General features: G+C 30.8%; 1 protein-coding gene across 1 annotated transcript in view; it reads left to right on the top strand.

Annotated features, from left to right (window-relative positions):
• The first annotated feature begins 1,221 nt into the window (after positions 1-1,221).
• LOC145329099 (uncharacterized) overlaps positions 1,222-14,343 on the top strand; it is a 264,242-nt gene continuing 251,120 nt past the window's right edge. Inside the window, exon 1 of the mRNA XM_080173132.1 lies at positions 1,222-1,455. The gene's annotated coding sequence lies outside the window, so the exon portion shown is untranslated. The remainder of the gene's footprint in view (positions 1,456-14,343) is intronic.

Genomic DNA, 14,343 nt, shown 5'->3' with positions numbered 1-14,343 from the left:
TTTGAAATCAGAACAAAGATTTGAGGAAAAATGTGAAAAATATAAAAATAGCCAAAAACCTGCAAAAAGGCAGTCTGACCGCCATTGATGTTTTCTTGAAAAGACAGGAAATTTTATTTTGATATCTGAAACTAAAAAATTTTGGAAATCGGACCATAAACACCAAAGGTATGGATAAAAATGTGAAAAATACAAAAATAGCCTAAAACCTGCTTAAGGGAAGTCTGACCGTCATAGTTGTTTTCTTGAAATGACAGGAAATTTTATTTTGATATCTAAAACTAAAAAATTTTGGAAATTGGACCATAAACACCAAAGATACGGAGAAAAATGTGAAAAATACAAAAATAGCCTAAAACCTGTTAAAAAGCGGTCTGACCGCCATTGATGTTTTATAGTTAATTGGGCTCCTTAATAATAGGAATGTTGTCAAAAAATTTCAGCCTTTTATCTTTTATAGAAGCCGAGAAAATCACGTTTCCCCCAAAACTAAGACAGACGGACATTTAAATTATAGAGTAGCTTCGCTACTAAAAATAGTCTGTTTTAGTAAAGATTAACAAAATTCGATCTTTATAAACGTTAGAAAACAATTTACACTTGATTTTTTAGAACATTATATTTTAAACGACTTTGATACCCCCTAACTTATTTTAGTCATTTCAAACCCGTCTAATTAGCCCATATAAGAAGCTCTATTCCACTAGGCTCTTGTATAACCCTTACTTAACCCTAAAATAATAAATTATTTTTAAAGTTTATTTGTGAAGAAAATAATATTGTTCTACAGCAATTGTTACCCTTTCTTATAAACTGCTAAAAATTAATAAAAAAGAAAATGATTACTCTAATTGTATCTCTATTATCCGCGAGTATACCTGAACTGCATGCAGTAGAGTTAAAACATAAATAAATATATATTCCAACACAAAACTTCTCTGTGTGTCGCGTAGCTTGAGTATCTATGACAACGAAAATCATGAAAGCCCTTTGGTTTCGCAACAGGGGTAAATATTAATTATTACACAATTAAAATAAAATTCCGCATTTTTATATTTATTTACAACAAAATCTGGGATCTTTTTTTGTTTGTTTTAAAAATTGGCGCATTTTTGCATGATTTTGCAACGGTATATATTTTGCCCTGAATCAGGCAGCTGTGCTTGTGTGTGTGTGTGTGTGTGTGATAATGCAGCTTTAGTTTAATACACAAGGCCTTACAGTTAAAACGCTGGATTATAAGATTTAAAAGATATTAACATACATGTATGCATTCTCATGTTGCATGTGTTTAACGTTATAAAAACTTCCTTTTCTTATAATTTTTAGTGAAATATAATCATTATTTGATAGTGATTCTTTTAAAACGTGACTTTTAAGTGATTTTGAAGTGAAAATAATTGAAGGATATTTTGCTGATAATTTTATGTCTATCATCTGATTAAAACAAAACTGGTGAGTAAGATTTCTAGTGTATTTTACAGTTCTCAATAAATATACTTTTATATTAATCAATACAATTAAATATTAGTTACGTAATAATGTTAAAATCAATAAAAATATGTAAATGGATATAGAATATAGTGGATATTATGACTGGGAAAAAATTGTCATCAATTTAGATTGCTAACTAGGACATAACTTTTTGGTCAGTTCGTGCATCCATTAGGAGGAGAGGGGATAGGGTTAGAGGGGTTGGGTGGGTGGATAGTTAATTTAGCCAGCTAAAATTGTCAATTTAATAGAGTATATAATAATCTGGAGTAAGATCCAAGTAATAATAAATCCAATAATTTAATATAAGTTATGTAATAATGTTTAAAATCAATAAAAATATGTATATGTTAATGTTCTTATCATATTGATCTATAATGTTTTTTTTAAATAATAGTGGTTGCGCCCCTTGTATCTTGGGTATCTGTATGAAAGGACTAGAAAAATAGCTTGACACCATCCCTAGATTGAAATCTGAAAATGATCTAGCCTATCCGGGATCTATGTGAAGCATACCTAAAATATAGAAACCAATCAGTTCAGTAGTTATTGAGATATTATGGTTTAGATAAAAAACCTTACTACTTGATTAAATTGAATTCTTGATCTAATAAAGTTTATTAACATTTTCTAAAATCCTATTTATGATTTATGATTTTTCAGTATCGTTGAGTACTGGTTCTAATCCAACGGACATTAATCGGTTTCGAAGCCATTCTTGAAAGACTTTTAAAAGAAAATGAAAAAAGAAATACTACAATGAAATATATGTTGTTAAGGCTTGAAATATTACATCATTTTAATTCTAAAATTTCTAAAAAAAGAAAAACAAATTTATGAAAAAAGGTGTTTTAACAACAGTTTTTTAATAATTATAAATTCTACATAAAATTCCTTAGAAATTACTCACATACTTTTAACTATAATCTTATACTTTGGCAAAGGTAAATAATAAAATCGATAATACTTGACATTTCAAACAGAATGTAACAAAATTGTATTTCGATAAAACAGCGAAATTTAATTTTAACAAAAAGATTTAAAATTTTTGGTTTATTATAAACTTAATCCAAGTGCGTGCAATGGGATTTATAAGGGGTAAAAGAATGTGAGATGATTTTGGAGCTTTAGATTATTATTTTCAGGGATCTAAAGGGATAAGACAATGACTGATAAACTTATGCACATCCCCAATGATGACACACAAAATTACCACTTCTGTAGATTAAAATTAGGGGTTGGAACTTTTGAACACTCAACTGTTTGAACTAACCAATCAAAATCAACCAAGTCCCCAAAGTTGTTAAGCCAACGAATAAGAAACGTTTTTATAAAACTTTTGGGACTAGTATAATAAACAGCCCTCTTTCTTTTGAAGAAAATTATTTTGGTGGTATTGTTTGGAGTATTGCCATAAAATGGCATTTATGTCAAATATATATTTGAATAAACACCTTTCAAATTTTGCACTGTATGGTGTTTCTGTGGTTCAACTAATTCTTTTAAAAATTGTAAGAACCACAAATAAATTTATAAATTTAGATGTACAACCCAGACAGCTACCTGATTCCAGTGGTGGAGACCTTTTTCGTCTTCTAGCAAATTGATTTCTGCAATTTTTAAAGCGACTTTGCTGTGTTGAATATTTACGACGCTATTTGCTGATATTCAAAGGCCCAATTGAAGGGTTGGCCTTCTATGATACGCTTCGTATGGGTTCCAGGACTAACGCAGGAGTCCCAAACGTCGGAGTGGACAAACGCAGGACTGTTAAAATATTAATTTTATTAAGTATTTCTATACAGATTAGGTTATGTTAAGATATAGAAGAACAAATAAGCCCCCCGCAGGGGATAGGCATTTAAAAACCTATAAGATGGTCTAAAATAGGTTAGGTTAGGTTAAGTATCCACTCCGACGTTTGTACACTCCGACGTTTGGGACTCCTGCATTTGTCGTAGGACCTTCGTATGGAGGTAAATTAAGACTAAAACTATCGCTTTTGCTATTAATGATCAAATTATTCTCCAGTAAGAATGTATAAAACCAGCAAACAGTATTTAACAAAGCGCATTATAAAGAATTTAGGAATTGCAAACAAGTTATTTCTCGTATCGTATTATAAACGGCTTTCCGCGGATATAGAATGTACAATTATAAGATTAAAACTAGTTTTTTTAGCCCCGAGGTGCCGGAGGCACCGGCTAAAAAAACTGGTTTTAATCTTATGATTGTACATTTCTATATTCGTAGAAAACTGGATATAATAGGATGCTAGACATAGTTTTTCGTATGGATGAGAACCGGTTCCTATCCACCGGAAACGAATGAATACGAGAAAAGTTTTTATATCATCAGGATTATCTATTTTAATTTGTATTGGTCAGTTAAATTTAGTTTATTGTGTTTTAATTTTTAAATCTGTAAATGTAAATTTTGGCATGTTAAAATTTAAATTTCAATCCTTGCAAAAGAATTCCTGTAGCAGTTAGGTATAATCTTAAAGTAGTTGCAACTCTATAATTGATACTAAAGTATCCGCAAGTACATTTTAAATATGTTTTTCATTTACTTTTATTAATACTAAAGATAGGTTTTAAATTAAATACCCTACTATGTTATTTTTTTTATACTTAACTAGTGGCTACCCCTCTAGCATCTATAAGTTCTGTATTTGAAGGGAATCATTGATCTAAAGGGATAAAACAATGGCCGTTAAATTTATCTACATCCCCAATGATGATACACAAAAAAAACTTCTGTAAATTACAATTGGTGGTTGAAGGTTATGAATTTCAACTTAATGAAATAACTAATCTAAATTCAATAGAAGCCCCCAAAGTTGATAAGCCAACGAAAACGACAACTTTATTTTAAAACTTTTTGGAATGGTGCAATAAATAGCTTAATGTATCCGCCCATCCTAATAGGAAAAATAGAAAAATAGCCTAAACCATTACAGAACCTAATTGAAGCTTACATGGTTTTAAAGCAATAGAAATATCAAGCTTAAGACAAAAAACAACTTTATGCACTATTATCGGGTTAAAACAAATAAAAAAAAACATGAGATAAAGTTAGTTATGGAGTATCTTAGTTGACAAACAAATGACAAACACTGTTTGTGCCACACCTCAAACAGATTAAATTTGTTAGCGCTGTCTTGACCAATAACAGGGAAATAGGGTTGCGGTCATTAGAAGATAGAATAATGTTGGTTATTTATTTATTTTGAAAGTTATAAACTTGATACTAGACCACATTTATAAAATATAGTTTAAAAAATATATTTCTACAGATCTATAGTATAGATGTATATACAGACAACTACCTCCATTCCTTTTTCAAAGACCTTCTTCGTCTGCTTCTAAATTATTTATTGCTACTTGGCTGTGGTAATATAAGCGACACCATTGGTTGATTTTCAATGACCCAATAGAAAGGTTGCACAAGGCGGTTGCGATGGAGAGATACAGTTATTTAACCCTTTCTCCCTCTAGTGTTTTACTCTAATGATTTTTCATTTAAAAGCATTAATCCTCCATTTACCTACTCCTGCTTGTTTAGGCCTGTCCCATAAATATCAAGGGATGTGGGAATTTATAGCTTATAATTTTATATATGAAGGAACTTTTCTAAAATATTACATAATGTGTGGTGTTATAATGGATGTAGAATACACGTGGATATTATGACAGGGGGACAAATCGTCGTTAATTTAGGTTTCCATTGTCATTTATTGGTCAGTTAGTTAATCTTTTAGAAGGGGATGTACAATGTACATAGCAAAAGATTGTAAATGAATAGCTTATGTATATCAAAATGATTAGTTAAAAAGATTGGATATTGCTATCTTGCACCAATCAATCAAGTAGAAAATATCTTTACCAAACTTTGAGAACAATCCTAATTTTCAGCCCAAGGACCCTTCCCTCCCTGCATTTCCCAGAAAAAAATTGTTGATAGAATAATTATACAAGGCGTGTATATAAGTTGTTGCAATTCATATTTTTGACATGTTGGAAAACATAAGGTTGAAAAAAATCGTTGTCATTTATAATTGCTTTTAAAACACAAACATTTCTAAATTTGCAAAGCAAAATAAGATTTATTCTAATAATCTTGGACTTCAATAATTAATTTTCTTAATGTTCAATAAGATTTTCACCTTTACTATATTAAAATGTATTCTTCTTTTGACCTGAATTACTCTTTGCTTGTTGTTGCTTTGCTTGTATTGGTCACTATTGTCCTTGTATTTCAAACTAGGACGGCAACATCCATAAAAGCGAAACTCAACAATCGATGTGACAATTTAAACATGCCTTTATTGACAATTAGATCTTTATAATTACGGAAGGAAGTACGGACCTACGCAATAAGCAAAAAAGATCACTTTAAAATAAAACTAATACTACCAAATAGCAACCATAGCAACGAGACATATTTATTTATGCACCTTTATTTGTAATTCATAAATATTATATAGTCAACCAAAATATTTTGACTTTTAGGCAAAAGTGTTCATACATTAGCAAAAAATTATTAAATTATTGCAGGAAGTTAAAATAATCAAATGGGAGGGCTATGAATGATCCATTTGCTATTGATGAAAACTAAGTTTCTTGGAGCCTTCCCATCAAGGAAATATCCACGTTTCATCATCCCCTAGAACATATTTATTTCTGGAGTAAAAAATAACTCGTTGCAAAACTGCGTAAATAATTCTGGTTAAGGTCATACTTACATTTTTATGACTTGATAGACAAACGTCGATAAAATATTTTACCTTGTTGTCCTAGGAATCATTTATCCAAAAAATCAGATGAGTAATTATATCATCCAAAAAAAGAGTTAAAAACAACATGTTTTAAATGGACATACAGATTTTCTGGTAGCAATAATAGAGTTACTTCGCTTTCTAAGTCGTACCTAACTATTACAAGAATCATCATCCAAATTCACCTATTCACAGAGTACAGATTTACAGACCCTAATTATAGAAAAGCTTCGCTTTTAACAAGAAATTAAGTTATAAGCACGGAAAATTAATGGCAAAATTTTAAAATGTTTTGTAAGAACGTTTTTATGCATAATAAAGTTAGTTTGACTAATTGTAAGCCATAATTTTGGACACTCAGTCTATACTCTATAACCAAACATATTTTTATTCGTGCAAAGCAAATATAAAGAGGGAGGGATCATTGGGCTGTTTATTACACTAGTCCCCAAAGTCTCATGATAAAGTTTTCTTATTCGTGGGCTCAGTAACCTGGGGGACTGTTATTTAATTTTGATTGGTTGGTTTATTTAGTTGAGTATCCAAACGTTTTAACCACTAATTGTAATCTACAGAAGGGGCAATTTTGTGCATCATTATTGGGGATGTACAGCCATTGTCTTATCCCCTTAGATCCCTGAAATATAAAGGGTTGTTTATATTGTTTTGGTGAGTTACTTTGCATGATAATTAAAACAACATCCATAAGTAGCGAAGCACAAAAATCTATAATACAAAGTAGAACGATGTCTGTGTGTCTGTTTGTTTGTTTGTTTGTAGCGAAGGATCTCGCTAACCGCTGAACCGATCTGGTTCTCCTTTACAGGGTAGCTTCTCATATGTCCCGGGAAGGTTTATAACTATTTTCTTGGAGGTGGGACACCCCCAACCCCCCCAAAAAACTTCTTGGGGCAAAGCCCCTAGAGGCTAGGGGCGAAGCCGCTAGTAAAGATATATAGTAATTGTTCAGTTGTCATAAAGGAAAGAAAAAGGAATAGACATAATATGCGATTATAAATAGAAATTCAAATGCTCATTGGTACAAGGAATCTTTAACAATTATTTTAGTTGTCTATCTTAAATAGCAATCGGGAAAGAAACTCGTTAAACTGATATGGTTCTTCTCTATTACAAAGCTTTTAATTAGTTCTAAAAATATTTTTGATAGCAGTAAACATACGAAGAAAGCTTTTGTGATTTTGTTTGCAAAAAGTAGCGGCTGTCGAACCCTTGTAAAAAGTTCACACGTTGTTAAGCTTATCATCTTACCACAAAAATATCTTTCAACAAGGATGTCATGATGGCTGATAAATCAATATACATTATACTATACATCCTCAATAATGATACACAAAATTATCCCTTCTGTTGATTACAATTAGTGGTTGGAACGTTTGGAAACTCAACTTAATGAACCAACCAATCAAAATTTAATAAAAGTCCCCAAAGTTGTTAAGCAAAGAATAAGAAAACTTTCTTATAAAAACTTGTAGGACTAGTGTAATAAACAGCTGAATGTACCCTCTCTCCCTGATTGTAATGGCATATAAGTCAATAATAGTATATAAGTTGTAGAGAAGCTACACTCCAAAACAACAAACAGCTATTATACCATAGTTCTTCCCACTTTTTTACCTACTAGCGGCTTCGCCCCTAGCCTCTAGGGGCTTTGCCCCAAGAGGTTTGATCAACCTAATTTTTCGTATTTTAGATTTTATAAGAAAAAGTAAAAAAAAAAATTTTTTTTTTTTGGGGGGGGTATTTTTCATTTTTTGGGGGGGTTAGGGGTGACCCACCCCCCAAAAAAATAGCTTAAAACCATCACAGGACCAGTAGGTATATTCCCTGAAGAGTAGAGCCCAATCGGTTCAGTGGTTACTGAGATCTTAAGCTTCAGACGGACAGACAGACGGACAGACGGACAGACAGACGGACAGACGGACAGACGGACAGACGGACAGACAGACATCGTTCTACTTTGTATTATAAATATACAGAGTAGTGCTACGTATTTTGTTCATTTTTTACATTTTTTATTAATATCGACCTACAAAGTTTAGGAATGTTGTTGTTCAAAATAGTGTTGCAGCAGTGCTACAAAATTTTTAATTTTTGGGTTAGAGGCCTCACAAAACTAGTTTTGAAAGCTTTTAATAGCAAAGTTGATATGTAGCACCACCTTTGTAATGTGTATATTAAGGATCTTGGACAAAGTAGCTTCGGACAAAGTAGCTTCTGGACATTTACTTAAGAAAAGTAGCTTCCAAAGAAAAATAGTCTCCAATATGGCCGCAGCGCTCGGTTCCCTAGCTTATAACCCAACCTATGATAGCCTCAGAACATTAATTTAAGAAAAATATAATCAACTGATAATACATAGGTGGTTTAGAATGTCGTGGATTTTGCAAAAAATGGTCGATAGATTTTTACAATTTTTAATATTGTTTTTACAATTTTTAATATTGTTTTTACATTTTTGATATTGTTTTTACAATTTTTTGGTTAGGTTAGGTTAGGTTATAGGCTAGGGGGCCGAGCGCCCGCGGCTAGACAGGCCAGGGGGCCGAGCGCTGCGGCCATGACCTTTAGTAACAGTGGCGGCTACTTTCCTTAGGAGGCTACTTTGTCCTGAAGCTACTTTGTTCAAGATCCGTATATTAAAGGATAGAACTTATTATTTGACAAATTAAAATCAATTTCCATATTAATAAATTTTTAAGATGTTTCAAAAATTAAATAATTATGTGGTCAATATATATAAAAGCTAAGAATTATTTAGTTGTTTTATTTTTTTTTCTTTCTCCATTTTACCTTAATATTACCATAGAGAATAAAGCCATGTATTCTCTGTTCGATACAGTTTTTAGAACACCTTTCCCTCCTCGAGCATATCATTTATTTGAGTTTTTTTTCAATATGGTTTAAACTTTTAAATGTCTAAAATTATTGTTAATAGTTAAACGTGGGAGAGTTAGCAAAATTCTTATCAATTGCATAGCTCTTCTATAAACCACTCAAAGTAAAGGTCTTAAATATATTTTACAATTTAAATATATATAAAGATTTGGGTATAGGTAAAAGGAGCTTTTATATAAAAAAAATCATAATTTCTATTGTACATTTTTTTTTGCAAACATTCAAATATTCGAGAGATTTTATATTTTCTACCATATAGCTATATCAAGTGATGAATACAATGGAGTGCAGAAGGTGGTTTCAAATTTCTCCCTAAAACAAGATATAAAGAAGAGTTAATTTGCTTCTCCCTTTTTTTAATCTCCCCAGGTGAATTGCTATAAACGCTACTATTACTATTAAGTATCTGAACTCGTTTGATGCACTTCATGAAACTATGAAATAAATCTTTCTCGTATTCATTCGAATCCGGTGGATAGGAACCGGTTCTCATCCATACAAAAAAAAACTATGTCTAGCATCGTATTATATCCAGCTTTCTACGAATATAAAAATGTACAATCATAAGATTAAAACTAGTTTTTTTTAGCCCGTACCTTCGGCATCTCGGGGCTAAAAAAACTAGTTTTAATCTTATAATTGTACATTCTATATCCGCGGAAAGCTGTTTATAATTTGATGCGAGAAATAACTATTCTCTTACCTATCCTTTTTTTTATAGTTATTCTAATTTAGTTGTAAAATGATGTAATGGATTATCTTATAAACAATTCATGTTACATTACCATGACAATTTACTTCCCAATGTAAGTCATTTTAAAAAAGGAATATGGTTAGTAGCGCAGCTTATGGACATTCGCAATCAAACACATACTTACTCACAATGATATTGAAAAACAAATGATTTTTTTAATTAGTAAAAAGGCGGTCACAAACAAAGTCAAATATGCACTATAGTTAGGAGAATCTTTATACCAAAAAATCAGAACTCTATCTCATATGATTAATGAGAAAGTCTTATTGTCAAAGTGACGGACGCAAAAGAGTTATCTTTTACGGACGGACAAACTGATCCTAATCAGAGAAAAGCCTCGCTTTTAAAAAGGATTTAGATTTTAGAGCACTTTTAGTCTTTCGGTCATGCTGACAAATGCATTTGCATTCTATTTACAAATAATTTTGAGTGAAACAAAAAATTGTTTCTGCAGAATATTTCACAATTATATTTTGTTTTTTTCCCTTATTTTATGGCTATGAATGTTACCATACTTGTTAAATATTAAACTTATAGTAAATGATTTTGTTCACTTAGATTCTAAAAATACAATTTACTTATTGGTTGTACACTAAAGTTTATATTTTGCCAATTGTTTGATTTAGGTTTTATAAGAAAAAGTATAGTATATTTATTTATTTTTCACCTTATTAATGTTAAACATTACTTAGATCTCGCCAACCGCTGTACCGATATGGTTCTCCTTTACAATGTAGCTTTTCACAAGTTCTGAGAAGGTTTATAACTTTTTGGGGGGAGGTTACCACCACCATCCCAAAAGAAATCGACCCTGGAAAAGTTGGTTAAATTAGTAAAATGTGTATGAGAGAACCAAAAAAAAGCCATATGATGTCACTAACAAATATTTTTGCGCTGTATTACTTAGAGGTCATACTCTTTATGTACTCTAATAAAGTGATACTCCCAGCTGACTAAAATTATTATACCCCCAATCCTCCTACTTAATCGCATCCTTTCCTCTTTTACTGGAGTAAAATAATGGAGGTCTATATTAGCAACATAAATTGACGAAAAATTTTCCTTTTGTAAATATATCCATTATAAGAAGAGAGTTTCAATAAGCCAATTAAGATCTTAAGAATGCCTAAGCAGGAAGATTAAGTTCATTGCATACTGTAGGTACATTACAAATATCATAAAATTTAATAATAAATAATATTAAAATAATAAAATATGTCCAAATGACAATAAAACGCGACGCCTTTTCAATAAAATATTCAATAGATAACACGCAACTAAGTTTTTATGTAGCGCAGCTACTCTTTAAATATGACACTATGCGTACGTATCCTGCGTCCTCCTGTCCTTATGAGAACTTTGTTTATTATCTATATCCATTTCTAAAAGAAATAAGTTTTTTTTGTATTCCTTTAATTTTACTTCATTACACCGGTTAAGTAGTTATCGAAATCTTAATCTTCAGACAAAAAAACTCACTACTTTATATAATAGAAAATCTTTAGTTTTTAGCTGCTCTACTTATAAACATAATTGTTCTTGTTAAACCAATAAAAGAACTTTGGTAAATTTATTGTTAATAATTATGAATATAAATGTACTTGATATATTTTTGCAGATTTTTGTAAGTTATCTTGCACATACTGCAAAAATATATATTCAAACAACAAGGATGAAAATATACATGCAAGCAAAGACAGAAAGACACATGCACAAGAAAATGGAGTAACGCCCTAGAAATCATTATTTCAAAGTTCAATATAATCCTATTATATAAAGTAGTAAGCGTATTTTTGTTTGTCCCAAATGATCTCGCTAACCGCTGAACCGATATTATTCTCCTTTTACAGTGAAGCTACTTGTAGGTCCTGGGAAGGTTTTAAACTATTTTTGTGGAGGGTGTCTTCAACTCCCCACCCCCCCCCCTCCCCCCCAAAAAAATATTTTTTATTCTTTTGAAACTCAAATTTAAAATGGGATGAGGTCGACATTTTCCCCTTCTACTTTAAGTGCCCCTAGAGGCTTCTAGGGGCCGTAGCCGCTAGTAGGATATATAACAATCTAGTTTTAAAATAGACGGCCAAACTTCTAGTGAGGATTTAATATTTGGTAAGCTTTTGATTTTTCTTTAGAGTTTGAAATTAATAGAACTACTCAAATATCCGTCTTGGTAGGAGCTACTCTAAATGCAGAAAAGCTTCGCTACTTATAAGTACATATAATCTATATGCAATGAAGGAAACTTGATATTTGTGTTATACAATTAATACACTTTACATTTTTATATATGAAGTTTAATTTTAACCTTTTTATACATTGCTTTAAATAAAACAAGCAAGCGTTTTTCAAGCATAGATTTCCAATGGTGGGGGTAAAGGATTGTTTACCCTCCTCAAACTTTGAAACCCCTGATTTTACCCACTTAAAAATAAAAAAAATATATACTTTACATTACCCCTTTGAAATCACTCATTTTAACCCTATTAAAATTTAAAGCTAGGACGTCCTATTTTTCAACTTTACTATATACATTGCATTGTGTTACTTGTTATTCTTATCCTTACTTGTAAAAATAAAGTAGTGTTAGCAGGTGTTTAGGGATAGGTAAAAAAGAACATTCTCACATAAACGACCCCTTAAATAGTGGATGTAAATATCCTTTTTTTCTCCCCGAGGTAGTCATTTATTTCCCCGAGGTAGTTATTTTTTTCCCTGAGGTATCATTTTTTTCCCCGAGGTAGTCATTTTTTTCCCCGAGCATGGCAACCTGTGAACAGAATCTCAGTTCTGCACCACAAGCCTCGCACGACTGAAGTTCCCATGTCTATACAGTCATATTTATATGAAAATCTGAGAAAAGATTTTTAGAAGATTTTTGAATTTTTTTTGAAGATATTAGAATTTTTATTAATTACTAAAAGAATGCATAATTACCTCGGGGGAAAAAATGACTACTTCAGAGAAATAAATGAAAATTAAAAACCAAAATTAAACCACATTTTAGCATAAAAATGAGTTTTTGTTTAAATGAGAATGATATTCCTATCCAGTTTTTATAAGCAAACGAATGAGAGAACGTTTGGGTATCTGTGTAATTTACAGTCCCCTTCTTCCCTGGGTAACTATTATAACCTATAATTTTTCTTTTATTTGGCTATCCCTTTATTCAAGTGAGCAGTATAGAGCATACACAACCATATAATATTTGTTAGAAGACCGTTGCCTTTCAAATTCAAATATTTAACTATTGTACATTATTTAAATATGTCTTTTCTTCATGATCAAAAGCAGCAATAGGTATTTGTATATTTTTAGTGATTGGCTGTTTAGCATATTAGCACAGCTCTTATCAGAGCAAGTCATTAGTCCAACTGTCTTCAATATGAGAGTTAAAGTGTTTATTTTTGTAGGAACAAAACCAGTAATAAGTTTTTGTCCTTTATGTTTAACACAACGTTTCTTTTTTTAATAGAATTAGTATCTTACTTTTTTAATTATTATTGATGAAATACAGTCATTTTTCTTTGATCATTATCAGCCTCTTATTGCTACTTCTTAAGAAAAAAGGAATTTTTTAAAAATAGAAAAATTGATTGCATACAAAAAACGAACTTTTAATGTCTGAAGCTGGTCACTATTTGTTTGTATACAGTTTTTGTGAGATAGTTCACTGGGTGTTAGTTGTGTTAGCAGCAGACCTTTTCTGTAATCAAGTTTATCCATCTTGCGATTGGACGTATATTTAAAATTTATGCCTGTTTTTTCCTTAATAAACCCGAAGAAATGTATTATGAACTAAGAAGAATACATAATTTTTGTTTTACCTTCTAGCTTCAATGAAGTAAAAGCTATTTTATCTTACAATTACATGCATACATATGTTCTTATTTGTAGAGTAGGAAGGTACCTTTTCTCATTTACTGTTTATGTTAAGGGTAAAGATTAGAAAAAGGATTAATCATTTCATAATTTAAAGTTGCAGTTTACTTCAAAACAAACAGAAAACAAGGATGGTAACATCATTAAGCAGCGAAACTCATAGAATTTCCAAAAAAAACAAAATAAACCAAATAGACTTACAAGCAAAGAGTCTTAACGAGAAGATTTTTTTTAGGGATTATAACCAAAATTTCTGACATCTATCATTAATAGCAGCTGATCAAACTACTCTAGGTAAAATTAATTATAGACAAAACATCTCCAATATCAAAAGCGTTAATTGTTAAATGTTCGTTTGTTTGTCGGTATGAACTTTGTGACTGTGCCATATATTAAGCTTCGCTTTTATATATGATGTCATCCTTGTTTATCCTTTATTTTATCTATCCATTTACAAATATGCTTGATTAGAAATAACATTAGTAAAACCAAAAATTTCAAAATAAATTAATTATGAATT

The sequence above is a fragment of the Acartia tonsa genome, chromosome 9 (genome assembly GCF_053477335.1).
Source record: "Acartia tonsa isolate MP-2025a chromosome 9, ASM5347733v1, whole genome shotgun sequence".
Taxonomy (NCBI): domain Eukaryota; kingdom Metazoa; phylum Arthropoda; class Copepoda; order Calanoida; family Acartiidae; genus Acartia; species Acartia tonsa.
Note: the sequence above shows the minus strand (reverse complement) of the source record. Positions and strands in the feature narration are given on the sequence as shown.